Below are 26778 nucleotides of genomic sequence, written 5' to 3' on the forward strand. Positions count from 1 at the left end.
CATGGGTTGCTCCATGTGTACTCTTTGGTTTGTGGTTTAGTTCATGGGAGCTCTGGGGTATCTGGTTGTTTGATATTATTGTTCTTCCTACGAGATTGCAAACCCTTTCAGCCTCTTCAGTCTTTTCTCTAACTCCTTCATTTTGGCCCCTATGCTCAGTCCAACAGTTGTCTGTGAGCATCTGCCTCTATATTTGTCAGCATTGTGTAGTCTAATATCAAAATATTAAAAATATGAAATTAAATAATAATATAAATGTAATTAAAGTTTTATTTTATGATCTTTAGACAGAGCACATGAAAGTGAGTACAACAGAAAGGTAATTGATTGCAATATGACATCTACATAGTGTTAGAGTATTCAAATGATATCTTTAAATTGCTATGAACAATTTATGTTTTCAATTTGTAGTGATTAGTTTTCAGTAGTATGTCAGTAAAATTATCATACTCCCCCCCTTGTTTGTTGACAATATCATTTTCTATGAAATGGAGAGTGCTTCATGTTGTCTCTCAACTCTTTGAATGCTTTAGACAGTGATGACTGATCTTCATTGTCATTTGATGTACCTGGGAAGTGGAAACCTCAATTAATTGATAAAGTGGCTCCATAAGATTGGCTTGGGGCATGGCTCTGGAACATTTTCTTGATTGCTAAGTGATGTAGGAAGGCCTGGTCCACCACTGGTGTTACTATCCCTACTAGGTGTGTAGGTCTATTCCCATAAAAGAGGAAATTATCCAGTTGTGTGTGTGTGTGTGTGTGTGTGTGCGTGCATTATCGCAAGTAACACTTTTGCAAAAAGTATATAAATATAATTTTTGCTGAGAAAATATGTAAATATACTTTAAAATATTAAAAATATGAAATAAATAATAATATAAATGTAATTACAGTTTCTTTATTTATGATTCTTTAGACAGAGTACAAGGAAAGTGAGTACAACAAAAGGTAATTGATTGTAACATGACATCTATATAGTGTTAGAGTATTCAAATGATATCTTTAAATTGGCAGGACAATTTATGTTTTCAATTTGTAGGATTAGTTTCAGTAGTATGCTGCAAATTATCATACTCCCCCTTGTTTGTTGACAATATCATTTTCTATGAAATGAGGAGGCTTTATGTTGTCTCTCAACTTCGAATGCTTTAGACAGTGATGACTGATCTTCATTGTCATTTGATGTACCCAAGTGGAAACCCCAATTAATTGATAAAGTGGCCTCCATAAGATTGGCTTAGTATGGCTCTCAAATATTTTCTTGATTACAAAGGATGTAGGAAGAAGCTCATCCACTGATTAAAATACTATATCCCTTACTAGGTGTGTAGGTCTATTCTACATAAAAGAGGAAATCAGATTGTGTGTGTGTGTGTGTGTGTGTGTGTGTGCACACGCTACAAGGGTATTAATTTCTTTTGCAAAAGTATATAAATATAATTTGCTGAGAAAAATATGTAAAATATACTTTTAAGAAGAAGTAACTATATATAAGCCTGGGAGCAAGCCAAAAAGCAGAACACCCTTTTGTTTCTGATTAAAACCCCCTTGAATTGAGTTCCTTCTTTTCTTGCCTCCCTTCATAATGGAGTGTAACCTGTAAGATGAAATAAAGCCTTTCCTATTCAAGTTGCCCTTGGTCAATATGCTATCACCACACACACACACACATACACACTCACACACACACACTCACACACACACACAAACACACACACATAGAGAGAGAGTCAGACAGACAGACAGACAGACACACACAAACACACACATAGAGAAAGAGTTAGACAGACATACAGACAGACAGACACACACATACACACACACATCAAATAAAGACAATCTACTGTTGTCCCTAATACTATAGGGGAGTCTACTTTTGATGTTTTACAAGTTATAAATTTTGTGTAATTAGTGTTATCATTTCTGGAGTCATTTACAAAAATGTATTTTTGAGCTGGTTCTCATGTTTGTGACAGTATGAATGAATAGAAATGGCTTTTATTCACTAGAGGCACAGGATGCCCTGTGATATTGTAGATTGAAAGATTTCTACAATTCTAGGGGATATTTGGCTAATACTTTAAGATAATATTCTTTCTTTCAACAATTTGTTCCTGTACTTAAAGCTAATTTTAGCACATCAAATGTTTGATGTCTTGCATTTATCCTCATTATCTTGCTCTCTCAGCAATTATTTGTATTTTTCCTCTCCATGTTTTATATGAGAATTATCTTTCAAACTTTGTACTCAATATGTTTTAAGAGTCCTTTCTTGATTTCAGACATTCTATTTTAGTAACATTTGTCTCACATCTTAGTCCCTTCCCTTAAAAGCTTTATTCTTTCAAAAAGCAAATTGCAGTTTTTGCTCTTATTTTTCATGAAACTTTATCTATATTCTTACTCATGTTAGGTATTATGAAATTTTGTTTCACTACTTTACTCTTTCTCAGGATTTATATTAACTTAATATTAAAACACAAGAAGCTTGGAAAATTTAAAGCAAGTATCATGTATATTTTTAACAAGAAATCAACATTTTGTCATATTTTCTTTTTATTTAATAATTACGAAGATGGTGAACTTCACTTGATTATATTGCTAATTCCATAATTTGTGATCATGGTAGTTTAAATGTCCTCAACCAGCTCCAGTTGCAATATCTGCCTTCTTCCAGGCTTTGCTGATGTTGTGACGAATTCATGTCCATTTGGAAACATAAATACCAATCAACCATTCCTTCTATAAGTAGCTTTACTAATGTCATTTTATCACAGCAGTTAGAAAATTTAGTTCTTATTTCAAATTGCCTTCCTCGAGATATTATTTTCTTTGCAAATCATGTTACAAGAAGGTTGAAGAATAATTACAACTACATTATAAAATAATTTTGTTTCATAATGCATTTGGGTTTTCAGAGAATATGTGAATAAAAAATTTACATATACTAAACCCAGTATTTCCTATCATTATCTAATTTCAATCTATTAACACATTTATAGCAATTAACTGATGTTGACATTAGTGTGAAGGTGATTCATGTTTACTTCAGCTTTACTTAGTTTTAAGTGAAATTTCCTTTCTGCTTAAGATTGTAACTAGGATACTACATTAAATTCACTATGTTCATAATAATTTCATAATTTATTTAGCTATTTTCATGGCTTCAGGTTTGCAATCCCTCTAGAATACTGCAAAAAAAGTAATTCTTAGGTTTGTTCTGTGAAGAAAGAGATATAGTTCATATTTATCTTTGTTCCCTGTTGTACATTTGACATGAAGTATTTGACCAAAAAGTAGCAATGATTCCATATGAGAAAAGCCTACTGTCTACAACGCTTATACCAACATGTACCTGATCAGCAGAAGTGGAAATATAAAAACCAGAACTATAATCTGGGTCTGAAGTGACCCAAGAGTGTGTCAATTGCTCAGCTAGCTCAATGAGCACGAGTCCCTTAAATGTTGTTATTATAAAATTATTCTATTTTAAAAATGTTCAAAATGGACCAACATAGTAGTTTATTACTGTCAGTCATTTTGAGATGATTGTATGTTCTGTATTTTTATATGTGCTGTGTTATTATACATCTGTTTATAACAATACCAATTAAGTTAATTTATTAAAATTGTTTGATTTTACAAATATATATAAACACAATACTTCTCATAGTAATGGGAACATTATATTTTTCTATTCTTGTATACATGTTTGACTCTTATGTCTAATCAAACAAATTAAAGATTTCTTTATGTTGAGACTATTTGACAAATTGTTCCCTAGAGTTTTAACATTCAGCAGTATAATGACAATGAGGAGCTTCTTTGTCCAATCAGACAATATCTTTGTACTTATTCACAAAACAGTCCCTAAGCCTCCCTTCATGCCCCTATGCTTCCTAACCATGACTCAGGATCATTATTCTTTCAACACTGTGAGGTTCCCATCTTAGATTCTACATATGAGTGATGTCATATGGGTCTGACATCAGGACTTCTCTCTTTTTCACTTAACATGGTAATCACCAATTCTACGTACTTTGTCACAAACAAAAGACTTTTATGGTTTCTATGCTTGAATGCTGTGCCATTTTATGTCTCTATTGCATCATATTTACCATTCATGATTTCATGGACAAATACATATTTTCAATTTCTTTATTCATGTGAACAGTGCAAGACACTGACTTCATTTTCTTTGAATCCATATACCATCATGGGCTTGCTGGGTGATAGAGTTGTGTTTTATTTATTGTGGCTACCCCACTTGTTTTTCATATTGCTAATTTAAATGTCTACCTACAGTGTGGAAGTTTCCTGTTCTTCATATAGTAGCTATTAGTCTTTATTGCTTATATTTTTTAAAACTGTCATTTTAATAAGAGTGAGATGAAATCACTGTAATTTCTTTCATTTTCATGTTAGATTTGTACATTCATAAAATTATTTATATGTACATGTTTTAGCTGGTCAAGTATAGTTGATGGTCAAACTGCTGGATATGTGACCATTATGATGAAAAAAATCTTGGTGAGGCATTTATCAGGAGTTTATTTTCTCAGGAGTATCTTCCTAATGATGCAATGTTCAATTCTATAAAATATTTAGTTACTATTACCTCAGACACAGTATGCTAAAGCATTTTATCAATAGATTTAGACATCTTTCATAAGAATATTGATTATATTTATCATTGCATTGTTCTTAATTGTGAGATATAATAATAAGTTAAATGTCTAAGAGCTACATTTTGTTATAACATCAACAGAAATGGTCAGTAAAGTGGAGAATTTGAGTGCATAATGTAATTGAAGAAAACACAATACTTTTCAGAATATTAGTGCAAATATATATACACATTATATGTAATTGACACATTTTATATATTTTAAATGTTCCAATTTTCAAAAAAATGTGGATTTGTTTTTGGCAGCAAATTAAATAAAAAATTTAAAAATGTTACTAGTTAGCTGACTAAATTCTTTTGGTATATTTTCATTATTTTGCCAAGCATTTTCAATTATTTTTCAATGATAAGAAGTATCATTTTGTAGATATTATCAAGAAACTATAAACATCCAATGAAACATACAAATGATTTTATTTAACTAGCTAATATTATTAAAAAAGGAGAGTATTATAGCATTATTAAACATCATCTTTGTCCTTTCTAAGAGACAACTTATTAATAGAAATTTTTGAGATATGACTAGTAAGAGAGCAGCTGGGAAGACATCTGCTATTCTGTACCTTAATTAAATGTGTGATGTCACGGATGTGACCAGGAGGGGTGGAAAGGACAAAAGTAGAACATTTGTGAATAAAAGTCAAGAGAGAAAGACAGTACAAGGAAGACAAGGGGAAAAAAAGTGTAGTTAGGGCCATGAAGCAATGTGTCACAACCTTACTCATGGAAAAATCTTATATGGTGGGATAGCTCCTGAAGTTAGTATTGAGCTAAACAAAATTAAGCATTTCACTTTGAACAAGACTCTCCACACATCATGGTAACATTGAATACACTAAAGAGAAATTCTGGCTTTGATCAGCACTGTATTTGAAGCTGTGCTCACAAACATGTAGGCTCAGGCTGATGCAGAATTGGTGGAGGCTTGGAAAGGTGAGTTTGAAACTTGCTACTGGATGAACAATCAGGCTTAAGGTCAACTGTGCATTCTCTGTTACAGCCATGTAGTCACCCTCAGGGAAGGTCATAATAACCTACTCATCTTTTTCTTCAGGTTCTCAATGCCTGAACATGTGAGCTACACTAAATGATCACAGCAGTTTGTATTTATAAAAGCAATACATATTTATGCATGTGTATAACAATAATAAAGAAGAATAGGTCATGAATTTGAGGAATAAGACATGAAAGAGACTAGAGAAAAGAAAGGATAAATTATATAAGTATACTTCTCACACATACAATTTTCAAAAACAAAATTAACATAAAGCTGCATAATTATGGATTTAAAGAATTAATTGGGTAGTGTTCCTTCTGTTTCTATTTTGTAGAATAGTTTGAAGAGTATTGGCATTAGGTCTTTTTTGAAAGTCTGATAGAATTCTGCACTAAACCCATCTGGTCCTGAGCTTTTATTTGGTTGGGAGACTTTTAATGACTGCTTCTAATTCTTTGGGGTTATGGGACTGTTTAGATGATTTATTTGATCCTTATTTAACTTTGGTACCTGATATCTGTCTAGAAAATTGTCCATTTCCTCCAGATTTTCCAGTTATGTTGAGTATACGATTTTTGTATTAGGATCTGATAATTTTTTTAATTCCCTCATTTTTTGTTGTTATGTCTCCCATTTCATTTCTGATGTTGTTAATTTGGATACTGTCTCTGTGGCCTCTGATCAGTCTGGCTAAGGGTTTATCTATCTAGTTAATTTTCTCAAAAAAAAAAAAAAGAAAGAAAGAAAGAAAGAAAGAAAAAAAAAGCCCCCGGTTTTGTTGATTCTTTGTATAATTCTTTTTGTGCCTACTTGCTTGTTTTCAGCTCTGAGTATTTCCTGCTGTCTTGGGTGATTTTGCTTCTATTTGTTCCAGAGCCTTCAGGTGTGCTGTCAAGCTGTTAGTGTATGCTCTCTCCAAAATTTATTTTTTTTTTTGGATGCACTCAGCGCTATGAATTTTCCTCTTAGCATTGCTTTCATTGTGTCCCATAAGTTTGGGTATGTTGTGCTTTCATTTTCATTAAATTCTAAAAGGTCTTAATTTCGTTATTTCTTCCTTGACCAAGTTGTCATTTGAGTAGATCTTTGTTCAACTTCCATGTGTATGTGAGCTTCTGTTGTTTTTGTTGTTATCGAATACCAGCCTTAGTCCATGGTGATCTTTTAGGATGCATGGGATTATTTCCATCTTCTTGTATTTTCCATCTTCTTGTATAATTATACAAGAAGATCATAATTATATTATGGTCAATTTTTGGAAAGGTACCATGAGATGCTGAGGAGAAGGTATATTCTTTTGTTTTGGGATTAAATTTTCTATAGATATCTGTTAAATCCATTGATTTATAACTTCTGTTAGTTTCCCTATGTCTGTGTAGTTTCTGTTCCCATAATCTGTCCATTGATGAGAGTGGTGTGTTGAAGTCTCCTACTAATATTGTGTGTGGTACAATGTATGCATTGAGCTTTAGTACAGTTTCTTTTATGAATGTGCGTGCCCTTGCCTTTGGAGCATAGATTTTCAGAATGGAGAGTTCATCTTGGTAAATTTTTCATATGATGAGTATCAGGTGGCCTTCCTTATCTTTTTTGATAACATTTGGTTGAAAGTTGATTTTATTTGATATTAGAATGGCTACTCAAGCTTGACTCTTAGGGCCCTTTGCTTGGAAAAAATTTTTCCCAGCCTTCTACTCTTAGGTAGTATCTGTCTTTGTTACAGAGTTGCGTTTTCTGGATGCGGCAAAATGCTGGGTCCTGTTGATATATCCAGTCTGCTAGGCTATGTCTCTATATTGGGGAATTAAGTCCATTGATGCAAAGAGATATTAAGTAATAGTGATTTATTTGCTGTTATTTTTGCTATTACAGGTGGAAATATGTTTGTGTGGCTATCTTCTTTTGGGTTTGTTGCAGGAAGATTACTTCCTTGCTTTTTCTAGGATGTAGTTTCCCTCCTTGTGTTGGAGTTTTCCATTTACTATTCTAGGTAAATATCTTTGTGGAAAGATATTGTGTAAATTTGGTTTTGTCAGGGAATATTTTGATTTCTCCATCTATGTTAATTGAGCCTTTAGCTAGATATAATACCCTGGACTGGCATTTGTGTTCTCTTAGGGTTGTTATGACATCTGTCCAGGATCTTATAAATAAACTACACAAAGACCCAACAAAAAAGGGAACTTCAGAGAAATTTCAGTCATGAATATTGATGCAAAATCACTCAAAAAATTCTTCCAAACATAATCTAAGAACACATGAAAATGATCTTTCACCATGATCACATAGGCTTCATTCCATGGATGCAGGGATGGTTCAGCATATGGAAATCCATCAACTAATCCATCTACTGTATAAACAAACTCAAAGGGGAGAAAAGCACATGATCATTTCATTAGTTGCTGAGAAAGCATTTGATAAAATTCAACACCCCTTCATGATAAAATTCTTGAAATGATCAGGAATTCAAGGCCAATACCTAAACCTAGTAAAAACAATATACAGCTAACCAGTAGCCAACATAAAATTAAATGGAGAGAAACTTGAAGCAATCTTGCTAAAATCAAAGACTAGATAAGGCTGCTCACTGTCTCCTTACCTATTCAATATAGTATTTGATGCTATACAGAGCAATTACACAACAAAAGGAGGTCAAAAGGATACAAATTGGCAAGTAAGGAGTCAAAATATCACTATCATAAGTATGATATGATACTATATTTAAGTCACTGCAAAAGTTTCACCAGAGAACTACTACAGCTGATATACAACTTCAACAAAGTGGCTGGATATGAAATTAACTCAAACAAATCTGTACCTTTTCTCTACTCAAAGGATAAACAGGCTGAAAAAGGAATTAGGGAAACATCACTCTTCACAATAGCAACAAATAATATAAAATACCTTGGGGTGTGTGGGATGATGTGACAGGTGGGGCAGGTACAAGATAGAAGGAAGCCTGTCACTGGATGAGAAGGAAGGATGGGCGGAAGAAAAGTTTGAAGGAAGAGGAGGAGACTGGAACAAAGAGAGAGGAAGAGAGGAGGAGGAGAGGCCGAGAAGCTGTGGCAGGAGGCTGACGTTAAGATTCAGCTCTGTGTATTTACAGGTTGTTACTAAGGGATGGATGTGTGTTGAGCTTTGTATGTTTAGGTGGGCAATTATATCTTATCAATTGGGTCAAAGATTATTGTGTTGTGTGTTCTTTTATGTGACAGTTTGAGTGTAGGAAAGTGTGCAGCAGCAGGAGACACTGGGCCGCCAAGGAGTTGGGATGTGTTTCTGCTAAGCTATCTAGCAGATATCTTGGGGCACCACGGTACTGGACCTGGCGAGGTAAAAGACACCAATACATTTTAAATTTTTTTTATTTTTTACAACAACAGGGGTGACTCTAACCAAGCAAGTGAATGATCTGTATAACAAAAACTTCAATTCTCTGAAGAAAGAAATCAAAGAAGATCTCAGAAGATGGAAAGATCTTCCATGCTCATGGATTAGCAGGATTAATATAGTAAAAAACGGCCATCTTGCTGAAGGTAATGTTCAAATTTAATGCAATTCTCATCAAATTCCAACTCAATACTTAAGTGAATTAAAGGAGCAATTTGCAAATTCCAGTGAAAAGCAAAAAACTCAGGATAGCAAAAACTATTCTCAACAATAAAAAACTTCTGGGGAAATCGCCATCCCTGACTTCAAGCAGTATTACAGAGCAATCATGATAAAAACTGCATGGTATTGGTACAGAGACAGGAAGGTATATTAAAGGAATAGAATTGAAGACCCAGAAATGAACCCACATACCTATGGCCCCTTGATCTTTAACAAAGGAGCTAAAACTATGCAATAGAAAAAGACAGCATTTTCAACAAATGGTGCTGGTTCAACTGGAGGTCCGCATGTAGAAGAATGAAAATTCACCCATTCTTATCTCCTTGTTCAAAGTTCAAGTCCAAGTGGACTTGACCCCCACATAAAACCAGATATACTGAAACTAATAGGAGAGAAAGTGGGGAAAATCTTGGGATACATAGGCACAGGGGAAAATTTCCTGAACAGAAAACCACGACTTATGCTCTAACGTCAAGAATGATAAAACTGCAAAGCTTCTGTTAGGAAAAGGACACTGCCATTAGGACAAAACAGCAAGCAACAGATTGGGAAAAGATCTTTACCAATCCTACATCGGATTGAGGACTAATTTCCAAAATTTACAAAGAAATCAAGAAGTTAGACTCCAGAGAGCCAAATAACCCTATTAAAATGGGGTACAGAGCTAAGCAAAATATTCTCAGCTGAGGAATATCAAATGGCTTAGAAATACCTAAAGAAATGCTCAATATCCTTAGTCATAAGGGAAATAAAAATCAAAATGACCCTGAGATTCTACCTCACACTAGTCAGAATGACTAATATCAAAAACTCCGGTGACAACAGATACTGGCAAACATATGGAGAAAGAAGAACACTCCTCCACTCTTCATGGGATTGCAAACTGGTGCAACCACTCTAGAAATCAATCTGGAGGTTCCTAAGAAAATTGGACATAGTGCTACCTGAGGCCCAGCATTTTCAACAAATGGTGCTGGCTCAACTGGAGGTCTGCATGTAGAAGAATGAAAATTGACCCACTCCTGGGCAAATACCCAAAAGATGCTCCAATGTATGACAAGGGCACATGCTCCACTACATTCATAGCAGCCTTATTTGTAATAACTAGAAGCTGAAAAGAACCCGGATGTCCTTCAACAGAGGAATGGATACAGAAAATGTGATACATTTACACAATGGAGTACTATTCAGCTATAAATAATGACTTCATGAAATTCTTAGGCAAATTGATGGAACTGGAAAATATCATCCTGATTGAGGTAATCCAGTCAAAAAAGTATTGTGGTATTCACATGGTATTCACTCACAGATAACTCAATATTAGCCCAAAATCTTGGAATACCTACGAAAAAAGTCACAGATCATATGAAGCTCAATAAGAAAGATCAAAATATGGATGCTTCAGTCCATCTTACAAGCGGGAACAAAACATTGACTGCAGGGAATACAGGGACAAAGACTAGAGCAGTATGGAAGAAAAAAGACATCCAGAGACTGTACCACCTTGGAATCCGTTCCATATGCAGCCACCAAATCCATTGACTATTGCTGATGCCAAGAAGTGCTTGCTGACAGGAGCCATATATGGGTGTCCCGTGAGAGGCTCTGCTAGAGACCTACTGATACAGATGAGGATGTTTGCAGCTAACCATTAGACAGAACAAGGAGACCCCAATGCAGGATTTAGAGAAAAGACTGAAGGAGCTGAAGGACTTTGCAATACCATAAGAAGACGAACAGCATCAAACAACTAGACCCCATCAGATCTCCCACAGACTAAACTACCAACAATGAGTACACATGTTGGGACCTATGACTCCAGCCACTTTTGTTGCAGAGGATGGCATTGTCCAGCATCAATAGGAGGAAGAGCCCCTGGTCCTTTGAAAGCACATTTCCCCATCTTAGGGGAAGGCCAACGTGTTGAGTTGGGTATGGTTGGATGGGAATGGGAGCATCCACATAGAAGCAGGAAGAGAGGGGAGGGTGCATGGGAGAGGGATGAAAGGGGATAACATTTGAAATATAAATCCATAAAATACCCAAGAAAAATAAAATTTAAAAAAATTAAATAAAAAAAGAGCTGCATAAGCATCAGCCTGCATGAAAGCCAGAAAGCAGGTGTTTGTCATGGCTTCTGTTCCAGGTTTCTATTTCAGTTCCTGCCCTGAATTCTGTTATTGATAGACTAGGTCCTGAAAGTTTAAGCCCAATAAACTCTTACCCTCCAAGAATGAAAATATGAATTGAACATTCTGATTATTTGAGAATATAAAAACTGAAAAAAGGCCTGTGTGGAGATATTTGCACTCATAAGTAATGTAAAATTCCATTACATTTTAATTTAACCCTAATAAAACACATACATTAACAAAAGATTAAAGTTTTCTCTCAAGAAAGTAGAGCTGAATAGATGAAGTAAAATTATTATTAGAGAATAATTTATAAATTGTATGAGGACTCCATCCTACAGAAAGAAATATAGTCAATGCTATAATTATATAACTTTTATAAAATTATATAATTTTTAGTTATAAAAATATACCTAAGAAATGCTGAGAGTAAGAAATATTCTAGTACAGGGAAGAGCCCAACAAGTACAATTCAAATATCAAATGAACAACCTTGAAACATATACACAAATAACATTATGTAAAATGAGATGGTTATATTTATTTCTATCCAAAATATATGTTGACTATATAATGCAAACTTATATTCATCAATAAATCCTAATCTACCTAATTGTTTTAGAGTCATTAATATCTGATGAGAAACATGATAGTCTATATATGCTTTATGAAATATTAGAACACATACACTATTTATCTTCCATACACAGCCTACTTCTTAGATGATTATGTATAATATGTAACTACCCCCTTTTCTTTACATATTTTAGGGAAAAAATGTGGGTAAAACCTTTTACCCTATTGTTGCTACAAAGCCTATTTTCGGATACAAGGAAAACAGGTTTATGAATATTCTAAAGGACAGTGAAATAGGAAGTTGTTAGAAAATGTTTATATAACCATATATATTTTAAATATATAAAGATATTATTTGTATATATGTGAATTATTTTATACTATGGTATAAATAATAATCTCCAGTAGCTGAGAAATACTTAAAGAATTATTCAACATCCCTAGCCATCAAGGAAATGAAAATCAAAACGGTTTGGAGATTTCACTCACACCTGTCAGAATGGCTAAGATCAATACCATAAGGCACATGCTCTAAGAACGTACAGGAAGAGGAAGACTACTCCATTGCTAGTGGGAGTCTAAGTTTTTCATTAGTTTATTTATTTGTTCACTTTCCATCATAATATCTAGCCCCTCTCTTCCCTGTCCCCTCTTCCAGAACTTTTATCCCCAACTCCACCCTCCCCTTCTCTGCTGAGGAGGAAGAGGTTTCCATCCTTACGTTTTATATAGGTTGTGTGTGTGATTTTTTTTTAATTGTCTACTCAGTTTACTGGAAAGAAAAGGTATAATTAGTTTATCAGATAAAGAAATTTAGCTACTATAGGAGAAATTTCTGTTAAATTGCTAATCAGTTAACTGGGTTTATTTTCACCTATTTGCTATCATTATCTCTCTTTTTCTCTTTTCTTTTATTGGATATTTTTTATTTACATTTCAAATGTTATCCCCTTTCCTTGTTTCCCCACTGAGAACCTCCTATTGCCTCCCCCTCCCACTGCTTTTATGCTTATATGTTTGTAAAACCTACTTTTAAGTATACTTAAATGCCTTAACCTCTCTTCTAGATGACCATTCACCTGAATAAAGGAAAGGTTTATAGGGCAAAGGAGGATGTGGACCTGTTTAGAACTAATTCAGCAGCTCAGTTCACACAAATCAGCAACAGTAGCTTGATACACTCACAAACATCATTCATGAATTTGGAACTGCAACTCAATCCTGAAGAAGCTGCAAGGTTCTGCCAATTTATCCAAGTCAACAGAAGCAGCAGGAAGCTGCCAGAACATCATTGGAATTCTTTGGTGGGTTTCTCTTTACAAAGTCAGTACAGAAGGCAAGGAAAATCCCTGTCACACAGTCCCATCCAAATATCATGTGTTCTCTCCAGTATCTGCTCTACTGAAACATCACATGCCCTTTGTCCAGGCAACTTCCAGAAAAACACCACATGTCTGTTCTTAGTAAATTATCGTCTCACAAGACAGCTTCTAAAAAAACAAAAACAAAAACAAAATCAAAAACAAAACATTGCATGACACAATTGAGTCTCCAAAGAAACAAGAAATTTCTATACCACCCTCTCCCAGGTTAACACCCCAACCTGCACATCAAGACTGCAGGACTAGCCACATTTTCTCCTTCTGAAGCCAGACAAGACAGCCCATTTAGTAAGCCCATGCTCACTCTTTGGTTGGTGATTTAAGCTCAGGGAGACCCTAAGAGTTCAGGTTAGTTGACGCTATTGGTTTTTCTGTGGAGTCCATATGTTTTGTCCTTCCTTAGTCCATACCTTAGTCCTTCCTACAACTCTTCCACAAGAATCCCCTAGCTCTATAGGATGTTTCACAGTGGATATCTGTATCTGTTTACATTGCCTGGTGGAGTCTCACAGAGGACAGTTATGCGTGGCTTCTGTATGCAAGCATAATAAAGTATCATTAATAGTGCAGGAATTGGTTTTTGCTCGTGGGATGAGACTCAGTTTGGGACAGGCATTGGTTGGCCATTCCCTTTATCTTTGTTCCATCTTTGCCCTTGTGCATCTTGTAGACAAGACATATTTTGGGTCTAAGGATTGATGGTGAAACGGTGCCCTATTCTTCCACTGGCAGTCCTGTCCGGCTTTGACTGTGTCCCATAATTTTAGGTATGTTGCACCCTCATTTTCATTGAACTCTAGGAAGTTCTTAATTTCTTTCTTTGTTTCTTCTCTGACCCACAGATCATTGACTATAGAGATGTTAATTTTCTATAAGTATATGGGTATAAGTATTTTCTATAAGTATAAGTATTTGTGTCTGTTGTTGTTGAAGTCCAGTTTTAATCCATGCTAGTCTGATATGATATGTGGAGTTATTTCAATTTTTGTATATCTGTTGAAGCTTGCTTTGTTACAAATAATATGGTCAGTTTTGGAGAATGTTCCATGAGGTACTAAGAAGGTATAATTTTTTGTGTTTAGGTGAAATATTCTATAAGTATCTATAGTTCTATTCGATTCATAACCTCTGTTAGCTTCATATTTCTCTGTTTAGATTCTGTATCAATGACCTGTCAGTTGGTAAGAGTGAGTGGTGAAGTCTCCCACTATTAATGTATGGAATTTGATACTCAATTTAAGCTTTAGCAATGTTTCTTTTATTAATGTGGGTGCCTGTGAATTTAGGGTATGAACATTTAGAACTGAAATGTCATCTTGGTGGAGCCTTCCTTTGATGAGTATGAAATGTCCTTCCTCATCTCTTAATTACTTTTGGTCAAAAGTTTATTTTATTTGATATTGGAATTTTTACCCCAAATAGCTTTTTGTCCATTTGCTTGGAAAGTCTTTTTCAAGCCCTTTACTCTGAAGTAATGTCTCTTTGTTGCTGAGGTGTCTTTCTTATATGCAGCAGAGCAATGGATTCCATTATACATCCATTCTATCCAATCTGCTTGGCTGTGTATTTTTATCGGGGAATTGAGTCGACTGATATTGAGAGTTAATAGTGAACAATGATTGTTGGTTCCTAGTATTTTGATGTTGGTGGTGGCAGTGGGTGTGTTTGTGTATGTGTGTGTGTGTGTGTGTGTGTGTGTGTGTGTGTGTGTGCGCGCGTATGCGTGTGTGCGTGCGTGCGTGTGTGTGTGTGTCTGTGTGTATGATCCTTTTCCTTTGTTTTGCTGTTGGGGATGGGAGTGATAAGAATAATGTGATTGAGAAAGGAAAGAGGGAGAGAGTACAGGTTGAGATGATTGGAATGGGGGGCATTTGGTGAGTGATGGGGAAACTTAGTGCAATGAAAACATCCTGGAACCAGTTAGTGTAACCCTAAAAAGGACTTCTAAGTAAAGGAAAATATGAACCAGTCATCTTCTGTAACCAAGCAAGGCTTCCAATGGTGGGACTGTGCACACTAACCCAGCCACAAAACCATGTAGTCACACTATCCTTCCTGCAGGATATTATGAGGCAATAGTGTTAAAGAATTTGTAGGAATGGTCAACCAATGTCTGACCTTACTTGAGGTCCACTTCTTGAGAGGGAGCACATACTTGACACTGCCTGAATGGCTAGGAACTAGAAACTGGATGACCCAGAGACCTAGAGTAGAAACAATCACAATTGTAGTAAAATTTCACTGAAACGATCCTTATGATGTACTGGTATTCTCATACAAGAGGGCCTAGTCTAGTCTTCATCAGAAAGCCTTCCTTCAGCAGCCAATAGGAGCAGATGCAGAGACACACAGGTAAACATTACGTGGGGCTAAGGGAACCCTTCAGAAGAAGGGGAGAAAGGATTGTAGGAGCCAGAGGGGTTAAGGACACCAGAAGAATACAGCCTACAGAATAAAGAAGCAGGGTTCACAGGAGCTCACAGAGATGGAATTATGAAGATTACCAGTCTGTGCCAGGGACTGTGCATATCCAATATGGTTCTTTTGTTCACGGTTCTGTTGTTGTTCTTAACAGTGAAAATAGAAGTACCTCTCACTCTTTTGCCACACCTCTTGAGATCCTTCTTCTCCAAATGGGTGGCCTCATTCAGCCTTGAGATGAAAGTTTGTGCCTAGTCTCATTGCATCTTCTTATGGCATGTTCAATTGATATCCCTGGGAGACCTGTTCATTTCTGAAGTGAAACAAAGGAACAGTAGATCTGGGAAAGAAAATGTGTGTTTTGGTTGGAACAGGAAGGAGGAGGGGCTGCAGTTTGGATGTAGTATATGAAAGAATAGTAAATAATAATAAGAAGAAAAAAGCACCTCTGTATTTTAGACACATTGAAATATACCTGTGAGGATTCTCAGTTCCAGGTATAAATGGCTTGACAAATATTTACCGAATAAGAAGAGAATTATAATTTATATGGACTTATTCACTCCATATCTTGTTCCTTTTCAAAATATTAAAATATTTTTTAAAACTGTTCCTTGTAAGCCCACATGTATGAATAAATGCAGAACAAATTCACATCCCCATATGCAGTTTCTTAAATCACAAATTAATTAGCTATAACCGAAGATGGAATGTAAGATGTAAACGTAAATCAATTTTGATATCATCAGATTAATTGTTAGCGATAAAATGTCATGAAAAATTGATATAAAACTTTCCACATGTAAAATGACTTAATCACTGCTGTAGAAGACAGCGAATTTGTCTTAGAGATGGCTGCTGAACCACCACACACAATCATATCGCTACAATAAGATTGTCCTTCCATCCATTCAGCAATAACTTTCGCTGTCAGTGTCAGCATATAATAAAACTCTAATATGTGAGAAAAAGTTCTGTGTAGCATTCTTCAAGATACAAGGTCAATCAGTGCCTAATCACCCATTTATATTAGTTAATTACGTTTGCTGAAAACTTCGTAAAGAAAGGAAGCATAGAATAAGAGGAAAAACGTACAATTTGAAAATAGTTATTTTATTTAAGAAAATTTTAGAATAATTACTCTGTACATTAGGAAAACTATGCTCTTCTACAGTTTTATCTGTTTTGAAAACACTTTTAAAAAGAAGTTCACAAAGGGGGTCAATTTTCTTCAGATATATGGCCAGGGGTAGGCTACTTATACTCTAGAGGATAACAAGGCACCTTGCACATTCTGGGACCACTAAGTGGATTCAACCACTTTCAGAAAGAACACATGAACTGGAAGGGAAGGGGATTGATGATACCATGGGAAAGAAGTGGAAAAAAACAGTAGGGAGGCATTATGTATCTACATAAAACTACAAACAATAAAAAATTCATCCTTTCTTAATTTAAAGGAAAAATTTTGATGCTTATTGGAGAGATAAAATACAGTATTGGAGCCAAATAAAACAGCCCTCATTTAACACACTTACCTGCTTTTATGGTGAGATGCTGAAATCTGTCCTTTTAGCAGATATCATCAATACCATGACATGTTTTTAACTTCTAACCCTTTTGTTGTATATTAAATGTCTATATTTTTAGTGCAGTCTTGAAATCCCTTCTTAAGTTTTTGCCACTTATGCATGAGCAATCTACCCTTGATCTTTATATAATTCATTAAAAAAAAGTGTGACATATCATATATTGGGAAATATAAAACTTTAGCAAATCTCTTATTTATTTTATTTACACAATTTAAATATTTAATGTTACAATGTTCTCTTTATATTTGTTATCAATTTTAGTCAATATTGTCACATATGCCTTCCATCTTAACTTAGGAGTCTCCAGAAATGCACTCAGGTTATCATTCTTTCCGTGTATTTTAGATCTATTTATCTCACTTTTTGGTTATTTTTCCTGCATGCACAGTTATATGGACTGCATGTATGTCAGATGCTCACAGAAGTCAGAAGGAGGTGTTGAGTCTCTGGATCTGGTTGTACAGGTGGTTATGGCCCATCATTTAGGTACTGTGAACAGAGCATAGGTCCTTTTCAACAGAAGCCAGTGCTCTTAACTCTAAAGTCATCTCTTTTCCCCCTTATGCAGCCACTCTTCAAATTTCATTATTGCCAAAGATATTTTTCTGAGCTATAAAATTCTCTGGCTCAATAATCTTTCTTTCTATTCTCTTTTACTCTATTCATTCAATAAATATCCAATAATATCTCATGTGTGCCAGGCAGAGTTTTCCAGCAGAATGTGTTACTGTGTCAAGAATACTGTAGATCTACATAGTACCATATATTTCACCAGAAATATCTACCCATGGTATTATCAAATAGCATTAAATATTACTTGCAGTACTCTAATTTTTTCCAGGGGCACAATTGTTTCTCTAGTGCAAACTTAGCAGCTTAAATGTGAAATTTCATTCCAATCTGTTATAAAAATTTGAAGACAAATATTTCTACATGAATCACTGAATTTAGGTTGTCATCATTGTTGACTTTGATCATAAAATAAGCAAAATAGCATTTATTTACTGTATTTCCTCTGTCTCATATTTAAAACTTACATTTATATTAAAACTAAGTATGTTTCTCAAAAAGTCAAAGTTAGACCTATTACTTAAAGAATATATATATATGCATATATATATATATACATTTCTTCTAGGATAATGGCAGATTAGTTGCTTAACCTTCTAAGACTCACCAGGAAGAATACAGGCTGGAAATTGAATTTTATTAGATGCCTATCAATCACATTTTAAGCTGAGAAATTCTCATACCAGATACTGCTCCTTTTAATACTACTGATATTTTAATGACTTTGTGTAATTATTTTTGGTGGAAGCTGCTCGTATGGCAAGTGTCAGAATCACACTTGGATACAAGGATCTGCTTCTTATGCCAACAGTATCTACACTACTATTTCACTTTTCAGGTCTGATTAATCACAACATAGGGCAAGTTAAATAAAAACAAGAATCAAGTTAGTGCAGGATGTAATGCTACACATTTGCAATTTCTTTTCACACATAGCTATAAATCTACAAATCTAGAAATGATGTTTGCAGAGTAATTTGTCTTCCTAAGTCTGACACTTCCCTATATAATGCCTACATGACTCCCTGTCCTTGTTTTAGCTGTATCACCATACCAGGGAGTTCCCTAAGTTCTGAGAGAATATTGATTTGATATGAGTATATGATAAAAAGCCAAATTTTATAAATAAGAAAGGACAAAGCATATTCTTTTTTTATCTCACAAAACATATTCTTAAAACTTTTCTAAAATTATCAAAATGTGGGGGTACATGCCTTTAATCCCAGAGCTCAGGATATAGAAGGAGGTAATATGGGCCACATATTGTTAATAGTCCACCAGGGCTATACAACTAAACCTACCTCAAAAAGTATTCTAAAACTTAACTTTGGATACTGAATGCTAAAAAATTAAGCTCATATCTGTACGGACAAAGTTTCTTCTCAAGCATATGGTACAATGCAAGGGGATCTCAGCAGCCATTATCATCATAAAATAAGGGAGAACATTTATCATACATTTACACAATTGTCATTCCTTAACTGAAGTAGCTATATTGCTAGAATTAGTTCCCATGAACAGGACCCCCAGGATGTTATTCTTTTTTTTTTTTTTATGATTGTATATTTTTTTTTTTTTTTTATTTTTTTTTTTTTTTTTTTTTTTTTTTTTTTTTTTTTTTTTTTTTTTTTTTTCCTTTTTTTTTTTTTTTTTTTTTTTTTTTTTTTTTTTTTTTTTTTTTTGTTTTTTTTTTTTTTTTTTTCCTTTTTTTTTTTTTTTTTTTTTTTTATTTTTTAACTTGAGTATTTCTTATATACATTTCGAATGTTATTCCCTTTCCCGGTTTCCGGGCAAACATCCCCCTCCCCCCTCCCCTTCCTTATGGGTGTTCCCCTCCCAACCCTCCCCCCATTGCTGCCCTCTCCCCAACAGTCTAGTTCACTAGGGGTTCAGTCTTAGCAGGACCCAGGGCTTCCCCTTCCACTGGTGCTCTTACTAGGATATTCATTGCAACCTACGAGGTCAGAGTCCAGGGTCAGTCCATGTATAGTCTTTGGGTAGTGGCTTAGTCCCTGGAAACTCTGGTTGGTTGGCATTGCTGTACATATGGGGTCTAGAGCTACTTCAAGCTCTTCCAGTTCTTTCTCTGATTCCTTCAACAGGGGTGCTGTTCTCAGTTCAGTTGTTTTCTGCTGGCATACACCTCTGTATTGCTGTATTCTGGCTGTGTCTCTCTCAGGCGATCTGCATTCACATTTGATCATCCGTCTTGAGTTTCATTTGTTCTAGGCATCTAGGGTAATTCAAGCATTTGGGCTAATAACCACTTATCAATGAGTACATACCATGTATGTCTTTCTGTGATTGGGTTAGCTCACTCAGGATGATAGTTTCCAGTTCAACCATTTGCCTACAATTTCACAAAGTCATTGTTTTTGATAGCTGAGTAATATTCCATTGTGTAGATGTACCACATTTTCTGTATCCATTCCTCTGTTGAAGGGCATCTGGGTTCTTTCCAGCTTCTGGCTATTATAAATAAGGCTGCGATGAACATAGTGGAGCACGTGTCTTTTTTTATATGTTGGGGCATCTTTTGGGTATATGCCCAAGAGAGGTATAACTGGATCCTCAGGCAGTTCAATGTCAATTTTCTGAGGAACCTCAGACTGATTTCCAGAATGGTTTGCAGCAGTCTGCCCCCACCAACAATGGAGGAGTGTTCCCTTTCTCCACATCCTCGCCAGCATTTGCTGTCACCTGAGTTTTTGATCTTAGCCATTCTCACTGGTGTGAGGTGAAATCTCAGGGTTGTTTTGATTTACATTTCCCTTATGACTAACGATGTTGAACATTTCTTTAGGTGTTTCTCAGCCATTCGGCATTCCTCAGCTGTGAATTCTCTGTTTAGCTCTGAACCCCATTTTTTAATAGGGTTATTGCCTCCCTGCTGTCTAACTTCTTCAGTTCTTTGTATATTTTGGATATAAGCCCTCTATCTGTTGTAGGATTGGTAAAGATCTTTTCCCAATCTGTTGGTTGCCGTTTTGTCCTAACCACAGTGTCCTTTGCCTTACAGAAGCTTTGCAGTTTTATGAGATCCCATTTGTCGATTCTTGATCTTAGAGCATACGCCATGGGTGTTTTGTTCAGGAAATTTTTTCCAGTGCCCATGTGTTCCAAATGCTTCCCTAGTTTTCTTCTATTAGTTTGAGTGTATCTGGTTTGATGTGGAGGTCCTTGATCCACTTGGACTTAAGCTTTGTACAGGGTGATAAGCATGGATCGATCTGCATTCTTCTACATGTTGACCTCAGTTGAACCAGCACCATTTGCTGAAAATGCTATCTTTTTTCCATTGGATGGTTTTGGCTCCTTTGTCAAAAATCAAGTGCCCATAGGTGTGTGGGTTCATTTCTGGGTCTTCAATTCTGTTCCATTGGTCTATCTGTCTGTCTCTGTACCAATACCATGCAGTTTTTATCACTATTGCTCTGTAATACTGCTTGAGATCTGGGATAGTGATTCCCCCTGAAGTCCTTTTATTGTTGAGGATAGTTTTAGCTATCCTGGGTTTTTTGTTATTCCAGATGAATTTGCAAATTGTTCTGTCTAACTCTTTGAAGAATTGGATTGGTATTTTGATGGGGATTGCATTGAATCTGTAGATCGCTTTTGGTAGAATGGCCATTTTTACTATATTAATCCTGCCAATCCATGAGCATGGGAGATCTTTCCATCTTCTGAGATCTTCTTCAATTTCTTTCTTCAGAGTCTTGAAGTTCTTATTGTACAGATCTTTTACTTGCTTGGTTAAAGTCACACCGAGGTACTTTATATTATTTGGATCTATTATGAAGGTGTCATTTCCTAATTTCTTTCTCAGCCTGTTTTCTCTTTTGTGTAGAGGAAGGCTACTGATTTATTGAGTTAATTTTATACCCAGCCACTTTGCTGAAGTTGTTTATCAGCTTTAGTAGTTCTCTGGTGGAATTTTGGGATCACTTAAATATACTATCATATCATCTGCAAATAGTGATATTTTGACTTCTTCTTTTCCGATCTGTATCCCCTTGACCTCCTTTTGTTGTCTTATTGCTCTGGCTAGAACTTCAAGAACTATATTGAATAAGTAGGGAGAGAGTGGGCAGCCTTGTCTAGTCCCTGATTTTAGTGGGATTGCTTCAAGTTTCTCTCCATTTAGTTTAATGTTAGCAACTGGTTTGCTGTATATGGCTTTTACTATGTTTAGGTATGGGCCTTGAATTCATATTCTTTCCAGGACTTTTATCATGAAGGGGTGTTGAATTTTGTCAAATGCTTTCTCAGCATCTAATGAAATGATCATGTGGTTTTGTTCTTTCAGTTTGTTTATATAATGGATCACGTTGATGGTTTTCCGTATATTGAACCATCCCTGCATGCCTGGGATGAAACCTACTTGATCATGGTGGATGATTGTTTTGATGTGCTCTTGGATTCGGTTTGCCAGAATTTTATTGAGTATTTTTTGCATCGATATTCATAAAAAGGAAATTGGTCTGAAGTTCTCTTTCTTTGTTGGGTCTTTGTGGTTTAGGTATAAAATAATTGTGGCTTCATAGAAGGAATTTGTGGTACTCCATCTGTTTCAATTTTGTGGAATAGTTTGGATAATATTGGTACGAGGTCTTCTATGAAGGTCTGATAGAATTCTGCACTAAACCCGTCTGGACCTGGGCTCTTTTTGGTTGGGAGACCTTTAATGACTTCTTCTATTTCCTTAGGAGTTATGGGGTTGTTTAACTGGTTTATCTGTTCCTGATTTAACTTCGGTACCTGGTATCTGTCTAGGAAATTGTCCATTTCCTGCAGATTGTCAAGTTTTGTTGAATATAGGCTTTTATAGTAAGATCTGATGATTTTTTGAATTTCCTCTGAATCTGTAGTTATGTCTCCCTTTTCATTTCTGATTTTGTTAATTTGGACACACTCTCTGTGTCCTCTCGTTAATCTGGCCAAGGGTTTATCTATCTTGTTGATTTTCTCAAAGAACCAACTTTTGGTTCTGTTGATTCTTTCTATGGTCCTTTTTGTTTCTACTTGGTTGATTTCGGCTCTGAGTTTGATTATTTCCTGCCTTCTACTCCTCCTGGGTGTATTTGCTTCTTTTTGTTCTAGAGCTTTTAGGTGTGCTGTCAAGCTGCTGACATATGCTCTTTCCTGTTTCTTTCTGCAGGCACTCAGCGCTATGAGTTTTCCTCTTAGCACAGCTTTCATTGTGTCCCATAAGTTTGGGTATGTTGTATCTTCATTTTCATTAAATTCTAAAAAGTCTTTAATTTCTTTCTTTATTTCTTCCTTGACCAGGTTATCATTGAGTAGAGCATTGTTCAATTTCCACGTATATGTGGGCATTCTTCCCTTATTGTTATTGAAGACCAGTTTTGAGGCCGTGGTGGTCCGATAGAAAGCATGGGATTATTTCTATCTTTCTGTACCTGTTGAGGCCCGTTTTTTGACCAATTATATGGTCAATTTTGGAGAAAGTACCATGAGGAGCTGAGAAGAACGTATATCCTTTTGCTTTAGGGTAGAACGTTCTATAAATATCCGTTAAGTCCATTTGGCTCATGAGTTCTCTTAGTCTGTCTACGTCTCTGTTTAATTTCTGTTTCCATGATCTGTCCATTGATGAGAGTGGGGTGTTGAAATCTCCTACTATTATTGTGTGAGGTGCAATGTGTGTTTTGAGCTTTAGTAAGGTTTCTTTTACGTATGTAGGTGCCCTTGTATTTGGGGCATAGATATTTAGGATTGAGAGTTCATCTTTGTGGATTTTTCCTTTGATGAATATGAAGTGTCCTTCCTTATCTTTTTTGATGACTTTTAGTTGAAAATTGATTTTATCTGATATTAGAATGGCTACTCCAGCTTGCTTCTTCTGACCATTTGCTTGGAAAGTCGTTTTCCAGCCTTTCACTCTGAGGTAGTGTCTGTCTTTGTCTCTGAGGTGTGTTTCCTGTAGGCAGCAGAATGCAGGGTCCTCGTTGCGTATCCAGTTTGTTAATCTATGTCTTTTTATTGGGGAGTTGAGGCCATTGATGTTGAGAGATATTAAGGAATAGTGATTATTGCTTCCGGTTGTATTCATATTTGGATGTGAGGTTATGTTTGTGTGCTTTTCTTCTCTTTGTTTTGTTGCCAAGACGATTAGTTTCTTGCTTCTTCTAGGGTATAGCTTGCCTCCTTATGTTGGGCTTTACCATTTATTATCCTTTGTAGTGCTGGATTTGTAGAAAGATATTGTGTAAATTTGGTTTTGTCATGGAATATCTTGGTTTCTCCATCTATGTTATTGAGAGTTTTGCAGGATACAGTAACCCTGGCTGGCATTTGTGTTCTCTTAGGGTCTGTATGACATCAGTCCAGGATCTTCTGGCCTTCATAGTTTCTGGCGAAAAGTCTGGTGTGATTCTGATAGGTCTGCCTTTATATGTTACTTGACCTTTTCCCTTACTGCTTTTAATATTCTTTCTTTATTTTGTGCGTTTGGTGTTTTGACTATTATGTGACGGAGGTGTTTCTTTTCTGGTCCAATCTATTTGGAGTTCTGTAAACTTCTTGTATGCCTATGGGTATCTCTTTTTTAGGTTAGGAAGTTTTCTTCTATGATTTTGTTGAAGATATTTACTGGTCCTTTGAGCTGGGAGTCTTCACTCTCTTCTATACCTATTATCCTTAGGTTTGATCTTCTCATTGAGTCCTGGATTTCCTGTATGTTTTTGGACCAGTAGCTTTTTCCTTTACATTATCTTTGACAGTTGAGTCAATGATTTCTATGGAATCTTCTGCTCCTGAGATTCTCTCTTCCATCTCTTGTATTCTGTTGGTGAAGCTTGTATCTACAGCTCCTTGTCTCTTCCTTTGGTTTCTATATCCAGGGTTGTTTCCATGTGTTCTTTCTTGATTGCTTCTATTTCCATTTTAATTCCTTCAACTGTTTGATTGTGTTTTCCTGGAATTCTTTCAGGGATTTTGTGACTCCTCTCTATGGGCTTCTACTTGTTTATTTATGTTTTCCTGGAATTCTTTTAGGGATTTTTGTGACTCCTCTCTATGGGCTTCTACTTGTTTATTTATATTTTCCTGGAATTCTTTTAGAAATTTTTGCGATTCCTCTCTGTAGGCTTCTACTTGTTTATTTATGTTTTCCTGTGTTTCTCTAAGGGAGTTCTTCATGTCTTTCTTGAAGTCCTCCAACATCATGATCAAATATGATTTTGAAACTAGATCTTGCTTTTCTGGTGTGTTTGGATATTCCGTGTTTGCTTTGGTGGGAGAATTGGGCTCCGATGATGCCATGTAGTCTTGGTTTCTGTTGCTTGGGTTCCTGCGCTTGCCTCTCGCCATCAGATTATCTCTAGTGTTACTTTGTTCTGCTATTTCTGACAGTGGCTAGACTGTCTTATAAGCCTGTGTTTCAGGAGTGCTGTAGACCTGTTTTCCTGTTTTCTTTCAGCCAGTTATGGGGACAGAGTGTTCTGCTTTCGGTGCGAGTAGTTTTCTTCTCTACAGGTCTTCAGCTGTTCCTGTGAGCCTGTGTCTTGAGTTCACCAGGCAAGTCGTTTGTACCAGAAAAGTTTGTCTTACCTGTGGTCCCCAGGCTCAAGTTTGCTGGCGGTGTGTTGCCTATGAGCTCTCCACGGCCTCAGCAGCCAGGAAGATCTGCGCCGCCCCTTCCGGGAGGTTCCGTGCACCAGGGTTCCAGATAGCTTTTGTTTTCCTCTGGGGTCAGTACTGTGCGCAGCGTGCCGTCTCTTCTGGTTTCCCAAGCGTGTCCGCCTCTCTGAAGGTTTAGCTCTCCCTCCCACGGGATTTGGGTGCAGAGAACTGTTTATCTGGTCGGTCCCTTCAGGTGCGGTGTCTCAGACGCGGTGGATCTGCTGCTCCTGGGCCCTCCTCTACGGGTACCCAGAGGCCGTATACAGTATCCTCCTGGGCCAGGGATGTGGGCAGAGGTGGGCAGCGTTGGTGGTCTCCTCCGCTCTGCTGCCTCAGGAGTGCCCGCCGGACCAGGCGGCCAGAACTTCCCTCCGGGGGGCCTGGGAGCAGAGAGCTGCTGAAGGCAGGGATCCTCCGCTGGTCCGGGAGTCTGGCCAAACACCGGAAGTGTCCGGCCCCAGAGCCAGGATGTTATTCTTATGCTACAAGAATACAATGAATTAATCATATTACGATGCCCCTGAAGAAAGCAATGAACTATCAGGAGATGTATCTTATAATGTCTAAAGCGGTTACATGGAATGATAAATACGAGTTTATGGTAGTCAGAACAGGCCGCTTATCAGAGAAGCCATTATATGATAAATTTAAAATCAGTATTATTAGTAAATCTCTCCTTTGTACAAAACCAATAATAAAAACAACAAAATTTCACCATACAATTAAAGTTGAATTTATTTCTTAATATGTCATAATTATGATGCTTTCTGAGTTATATTGGATTGAAGAGGTTAAAAGTACTTGTTACTCTTGTAGAACATCTGAGTCAGTTCCCATAACTCACATATGTGCTCACCACCATCTGGAATCCATTCCACGAGATTCCTGTACTGGCTAGTTTTGTGTGTCAACTTGACACAAGTTGGGGTTATCACAGAGAAAGTAGCCTCTTTTGGGGAAATGCCTCCATGACATGCAGCTAAAAGGTATATTTTTAGATAATAATCAAGGGGATAGGACTCAGCCCATTGTGCAAGGTGCCATCACTGAGCTGGTAGTCCTGGGTTCTAACAGAAAGCAAACCAGTGGAAGCAATCCAGCAAGAAGCACCCTCCATGGCCTCTACACCAGATCCTGCTGTCAAGTTCCTGCCCTATGT

This window comes from Rattus rattus, chromosome 13 (assembly GCF_011064425.1).
Source record: "Rattus rattus isolate New Zealand chromosome 13, Rrattus_CSIRO_v1, whole genome shotgun sequence".
Taxonomy (NCBI): Eukaryota; Metazoa; Chordata; class Mammalia; order Rodentia; family Muridae; genus Rattus; species Rattus rattus.